The sequence below is a fragment of the Eutrigla gurnardus genome (genome assembly GCF_963514095.1).
Source record: "Eutrigla gurnardus genome assembly, chromosome: 19".
NCBI lineage: Eukaryota > Metazoa > Chordata > Actinopteri > Perciformes > Triglidae > Eutrigla > Eutrigla gurnardus.
The window spans coordinates 2,916,088-2,923,549 of NC_139930.1; the positions used below are offsets into that span (position 1 = coordinate 2,916,088).

Here is a 7,462-nt window from a genome sequence, read left to right on the forward strand (position 1 = left end):
TGAATATTAATATGCAGAAATTGTCTTATTTTTTCAATAACTTCAACATCATGTGACCCAGTGACTCCAAACCAGTATCCAATTGTATTCCTAAACTGACAGAATGAGACACACCACATGCTATGCTATTTTAGTGCTTTGTCTATTTTGTATGAATATTAAAAAATAAGATATCAATATTATCTTATTTTTTTCAATAACTTCCACATAATGTGACCCAGTGACTCCAAACCAGTATCCAATTGTATTCCTAAACTGACAGAATTAGACACACCACATTTTATGCTATTTTAGTGCTTTGTCTATTTTGTATGAATATTAAAAAATAAGATATTAATATTATCTTATTTTTTTCAATAACTTCCACATAATGTGACCCAGTGACTCCAAACCAGTATCTAATTGTATTCCTAAACTGATCAAATAAGACACACCACTTTTTATGCTCTGTTAGTGCTTTGTGTATTTTTTATGAATATTAATATGCAGAAATTATCTTATATTTTCAATAACTTCGACGTCATGTGACCCAGTGACTCCAAACCAGTATACAATTGTATTACCAAACTGATCAAATAAGGCACACCACTGTTTATGCTATTTTTGAGCTTCGTTTATTTTTAATGAATATTAATATGCATAATATCCACATCATCTGACCCAGTGACTCCAAACCAGTCTCACATTGTATTCCTGAACTGAATAGATAAGACACACCACTTTCTTAAGCTATTTTAACTAACTGCCTATTTACTAACTGCAGGGGTAGTTCACATGTGCCTTTTCAAGTTTTTTTTTCCCCCCACAGCATTGAACACTATACGTTTCAAAGAAACACTATTTGCACAAGATACATCCCCAGTCTCCTTTCTTGGCCTTTTCAAAACTGTTGCTGTCCATTGCCAAACACTTGGCATGAAACCATCGTTGACAGTCATCACACTGGACCTGTTAAAGTGTAGAAAAAACAAAACATTTTATTTTAATTTTGCTTTGCATTGTTTACATGCTTGTGTCAGTTGGCTTTCCCTTAGCTGGACTCAAGTGTACTTGTTATGTCTACATAACAATTCTACATTGGAACTGCTGCTTCACAACAACTCACCCAGTCTGTAATGGGAGGTCCAGATCCCGGAGGCCTCATGGCTGCACACATTGCACAACAAGTGTGCTCATCAAAGACTGAAACAAAATAATTGATTTATTTATTTACATAGTATATTGTAATTATACTATAGCCTATGTGTGCTTTACAGTATATGTACCTGATGCCTTTAGGATTTCGAGAGCCAGATCTCTCCTCTCCTTTTTCATGGCCTGTTTTGATGTCTCAAATTTAAGATCTGGGATCTGAGGGAATGCCTCCATCACTGCTTTTGCCATCTAAACAAACAACACTTCTGTGGGTGTTTCTCCATTTTGATAATAATTACACAGATACTGACAACAAACATGGGGAACACGGTATTAAAGACATCGACCTGTGAGTAGTGCCTCCCAAAACATTTAACAGATTTGTAACTTGTCTTCAGATTGCATTTTACATTTGCCTAAATGTTCTGAAATGTAATGATCTTTCACACATGACATTTCGTACATGACATAATGAATACAAAATCTCCTTCGCTTACCTTAACAACAATGACACCGCAGCTACTGCCATCCTGTTGAACTGGATGGCTCATAACTCCCCCTTTCCACCTAACATCCACCCAGTCTGCTTTGCCATGGCGTGTCCTCCTCATCCTTAAGTATTCCCTAAATAAGGTTAATTTTAATACACTTTAAATTGGGATTTTGTTACATGTGGTACCACTAGTGAATAACCAATGTTTGATGGACTGGAGCAAATCAGCCATAAATGTTACTGACTGAATACTGACCTCTACACTTCAATTACCATATTCTTATTACAGCAGTCAGTATTGTTTGTGAATATTAATGTAAATGACTGTTATTCACTTTAAACATTTAGATGTATTTGTATAAGAATTTTCAAAACTAGCTAAAAAGTTGATTTACTGTATTCTTTTAGCAGCATGTTTAGAGTCCTCAAGCTCTGATGACAATGCTGCTGGATCCATCAGAAATACTGTGCTGGTTTCTGCATGAATGTACTGTGACAGAACAAAGAGGAACATTACTATTAATCACAAATTATCTTTTTTACATTAATAGTTAAGTGGTGCGCATTAAAGACAAATAATACAGAATACAAAAGTATGAAATAAAAAACAAAAACAAAAGAATAACAAACCAGCAAGTTCCAGTGGTTGTTGTTGATGAGCACAAATGACAGAACAGCTTTATAGTTGTCAAAGTTTACCTACAAGACCAAACAAATAAAAAAGGATGAAAACAAACTTGCGTACTTCTAATGACAAATTCATGGTTTACCCATGACAATTATTTTTTTGTGCACTGTATTTGTTGTGCCTAGGAACTTCTAGATAGAAGTGTTGGTATGGATGTCCAATAGTAGGTTGATTAACTTTAAACCAAATATTTCACGAGGGGATTTTAAACACACAGAGAGGATAAAAAAACCCCAATAATCTCAGGTAATGTAGTACTTGATTTGAATTTAGACTTGTTGATTCTCAGCCCATTTTTTACTCCATGTAGCTAATGCATGACCATGAACCTCCAAGTCATTCCCCACCCCACCACACCCCACATCATCACCATGCACAAACAGACCTACAATCACCACACACATTACCTTTGGTAAACTGTGACGAGGTAGCTCAGTTCTGTCACTGAACAGAATCCCACCTGCTGAGTAATGATTCATAATGTACACGGTGTCCACCACATTGAATGTGTGGGCAGCAACATGAAACAGGCCCTCAATAACCTGGCAAAAACAACAAAATAAAAAACAAAAATAATAATTATTCAGTTAATACACACTTGAGTATCTTAGTAATTGAACACTTTTGATATAAGTCTTAAAATGCTATATAAAGTATAGAGTAAGTATGTCACAGTGCAGAGTGAAACTTATGATATGAAATTATATGAAAACACACAGTCACATACCTCCCCTGTCAACCACTTGTATGGGCGAAGTGAGCATAGCTCACTATGGTGGATGAGGATGCTGCGCCCCTTAATCTGTGAAGGGAGCACTGAAATGACAATTTCTGTGTCCCTCTTTTTCCACAGTAAGGTTAACTGCAAATGAGAATTTCCAGGAAATGCATTAATGCAATTTAATATTGACACTGGGAATGAAAAGGTTTGGAAAAGCTGCAGCTAGAGTTGCTCGCCAGTTCAGTGCTGAACAGGACAAGGCACAGTGTTTCGCCATTTAAGACAATTTGGACTGAAAGCCCACTCTGCAGTGACCAAACCTTTCATCAGCAGAAAGAATGAACCCAAAGTGTGTAAAGAAGTCAGTTAAATTTGGAGGAGGAAGTGTCATGGTTTGGGGGATGTTTTCTGCAGCAGGAGTTGGGCCTCTTGTACAGCCACATGGCTGGATGAATGCAAATGTTTATGTGGACCTCCTTCAGCAACATGCAACATATCTTCACTTACACTTCAGAATAAATCAAGTATTAATACTTTGTTCTCTAATTTTGATCTCCACTTTATATATCTAAACAACGATTTAAACACATATTGCCTCAAGTGTAAAACCATATTTACCTGTGCATCTGTAACTTGTTGATCCTGAGCCTCTTTCCTTTTCTTCACTTTTTTGGCATGTAGGCTCCTGGGGTTTGGTAGTTTCTCTGGTGGATTGAAGTACTTTGAGTTGGACTTGGACTTGGATTGACCAGTAGAGCTGTCCCGCTTGCTCCACTGTTCTTCATGGTCATCATCTGGCCTGCGAGAACTTGTAATGTTTTTATCCAGTATCTGCATTGGCATATTATGTTGCCCAATGTGCTCTACATATCTCCCTTGCATTGAGGCAAACATTTTGGATATGAACTCTGCAGGTCTTAGGTACTTCTTCTTTAAGAGGATGGAGTGCTTGACCAGACCAAACCAGAGCTCAACATGGCAGTTGGTATCCCTGGTTTTTTCTTTTCCATCTGTTTTGAAGGTCATGCATTTTCCATGCCGTGACAGATCCCCAAGCAACAAACCACTCCACAATGGGAAAATCCCCATATAGTTTTTTAACAGCACATTGATGACACCGGGACAGAGGTAATGGTTGTTTATGACAACTGCATCTTCTGATAGGATGTCACACTTTGCTTGGTCCCGCCTGACTTGAAAAGCATGTGTAAAAGGCGACTTTCCAACAGCACTGTTAGCAGATTTCTCACTGGTGCTTTCCTCCTCTCCCATTACATGCCCACTTTCTTCCAGCTTCATGTCCTGGATTTTCAAAACACACTTGTCAAGGTATGTTTTGCTCTGTTTCACCAAATGAGTGTACTCCTCTGCATCAAAAAGCACACACATATGATAAAAAACCTCAAGGGCCACCTGCATGCTTGTGCAGTTGAGGAGGTAAGCAAAACTGAATGTTGCATATTCTTGTATTCCTCTGTCTCCTGTTTTCCTGCCAAATGCTTGTGACACAGCCCTCAGAGCACAGATGCAGCACAGTGAAGTTGGGAATCCATTTAGTTTGTCCAGATACTATTTCAAATGCTCTGGTGAGGTATACTGAAATATTCTCCTTGTTGAAGGACAGAAGCATACTGTTAATTAGAGCCCAACTATAATCAGTCTCAATCTGTGTTATTCGTCTTTTTGTTGTATAAGACAACTTCCTCTGGAATTCCATGAGCCAATGGGAAATGGATGGAATAGAATGGCTGTTGGTTATCAGTTCTGTGACGGGCAAAGGAGGGTTATCCTTGCCCATGCCTGGCAAAACGAAAGCATAATATAACACTCTTTTGTTTTGGTCAGGGATTTTCTGCACCACACCACCTGTAGCATCCAGGTAGAGGGTGATGGGTGTTTGTCTTAAATGCTCAGCCAAAATCTTGATTCCAGTGTCGGTGTGTAAATGTACAGCAAAAGGATCGATTTGTAGGTGCTGAAGATAGCCTTTTGACGATGCATGACTGCTGCTCTCTTTGATTACCTTTTGAGTAAGCATGAGTTCAAGCATTACGTCATCATGGAGCCTTGCACTCTTCTTAACTTCCGATGATATTTTGTTTAAAACATCCTTGGTGAGGCTTCTGGTGACATTACCAGCCATGATCTCTTCGACAGGTGTGTTTTTTAACATACTGTAATAGTAATTGCTGACACCATTGCTTACAGCTTTGGCAATGTTTCCTCTTCGATGATATTTTGCTGGCCTAAATTTTCTTTGATCAGTACGGTGTCTGACTTCACCAAAGCGCATCACTTCAAAACATATTGTTTTATCTGTTGATTTTGGCTTGCTCTTTTTTGAAAAACTGTAGACAGCCTTGCATCCATCAAATGTACAGTGTGCTGAGGCACGGAAAAATGGGGATTTCTTTTTACGGCTGCCACTTGTCTTCACATTCTGATATTTGAAAGCAAGTGTACAACATGCATTTTCTTTCAAAAATTCATTATAAAATGTATCAGTCCATGGGGGACGGAGACTTTTCTTCCCATGTTTGGGTTTCAATTTGTTCCATTGTTTTCTTGGGATTGCAATTTTGAAAACTTTTGGCCCTGCTTTGCACCTTCTGTAGCCTATTTGTTGACCATCTGATTTTGTGCACTTTGGTCCTTTTCTTTTTCCAGTTTTACTTTTTTTCTTTGTCTGGTCAACAGTCTTCTGACATTCCTCTCTGCCCTCTTCTACACTGTCCCTGTCAGTCTGAGCAATGAATATTTCTTCATCTGTACTGTCCCTGTCTTCTCTGTCCTTGTCTTCTTCATTTGTTGGAGTCCGCTCTTCCCCTTCATCTTTCATACTGTCCCTTTCTCCATCCTGCTCAGTTCCCTGATGTCCTTCTCTCTTCCTTTTCTTTGTCTGTTTTTTGTTATTTTTGGAACCTTCTCCATCCTCAACAGTCTCTCTATCAGAGTGTCCACACATTTCTCTACCATCTGTACTGTCCCTGTCTTCTCTGTCCTCGTCTTCTTCAGTTATTGGAGTCGGCTCTTCCCCTTCATCTTTCTTACTGTCCCTTTCTCTATCCTGCTCAGTTCCCTGATGTCCTTCTCTCTTCCTTTTCTTTGTCTGTTTTTTGTTATTTTCGGGACCTTCTCTGTCCTCAACAGTCTCTCTATCAGAGTGTCCACACATTTCTCTACCATCTGTACTGTCCCTGTCTTCTCTGTCCTTGTCTTTTTCACTATTTGGAGTCTGCTCTTCCCCTTCATATGTCTCTCTATCAGACGGTCCACACATTTCTCTACCATCTGTACTGTCCCTGTCATCTTCACTTGTTGGTGTCTGCTCTTCCCCTTCATCTTTCTTATTGTCCCCTTCTCCATCCTGCATAGTACCCTTTTGTCTTGTTCTCTGCCTTTCATTTCCTAAAAATTAGGGCATTGTTGGTTATAATGGAACTATGGCTAACAAGATACTTTGAGATTAAACACCATTGAATTTGTAAATTGAGTCATAAAGTCTAAATCACAAAATGACAATAGATAATAATAATAATAAAAACTAATTTTATTTGAGGGTGTCGTTCATGGCACCCAAGGTCACCTTACAATGCATAGATAAGAATACACTCAACAGATAAAACAAGTAAAGCAAGAGTATTACATCAATAAAAACAGGCAAACAAGACACATGAGAAGGACAGGATAAAAGGAAAGTGCCCAGAACAATGATCATTACAGTGAGTAGATCCCCTTTCCTCAACAATGGAGATCAGGAAATTGTCTACAGATTGACAGAAATTAATTAATTACATTGTAATTGCTATACTTTGATGTAGCCTGACAAAAAAATAGGTTACACTTCAAAGCCTCTGGTAGCTCAACAAAGTAAACTAGAAACTGCATTTCCTGCAGAAAATGCGTGGAAATGCTTTAATGCTGAAGCAACACTGGAAAAAAAGCTGAATATTTGAAGAAAATATTAAAAAAGCTGAATATTTGGAGAGAATATTAAAAAAGCTGAATATGTGCAAAAGTATGAAAAAGCTGAATAGCTGAAGAGAATATTCAAAGAGCTGAATATGTGAAAAGTTTGAAAAAGCTGTATAGCTGAAGAGAATATTAATAAAGCTGAATATGTGAAAAGTTTGAAAAAGCTGAAGAGAATATTAATAAAGCTGAATATGTGAAAAGTTTGAAAAAGCTGTATAGCTGAAAATAATATTTAAAAAGCTGCATATGTGCAAAAGTATGAAAAAGCTTAATATTTGAAACCAATATTAAAAAAGCTGAATATATGCAAAAGTGTAATTAAGCTGGATGCTTAACGGCACCTCGGCATTGCCCAGGAGGTGAACTGGCACCTCTCCATTCTTGGTCCATACAGTGACTCGAACCGGCGACCCTACGGTTCCCAGTTGAGTTGTGTGAATAGTGCCCTAAT

General features: G+C 38.1%; 1 long non-coding RNA gene across 1 annotated transcript; it reads right to left on the reverse strand.

Moving 5' to 3' along the window:
* Positions 1–843: 843 nt before the first annotated feature.
* On the reverse strand, positions 844–1,800 carry LOC311029981. Its single transcript, XR_014598934.1, has 4 exons — positions 1,632–1,800; positions 1,266–1,383; positions 1,106–1,182; positions 844–948 (listed from the first exon to the last, which is right to left on the reverse strand). It is a non-coding gene; the product is annotated as an uncharacterized lncRNA (long non-coding RNA).
* Positions 1,801–7,462: the final 5,662 nt, after the last annotated feature.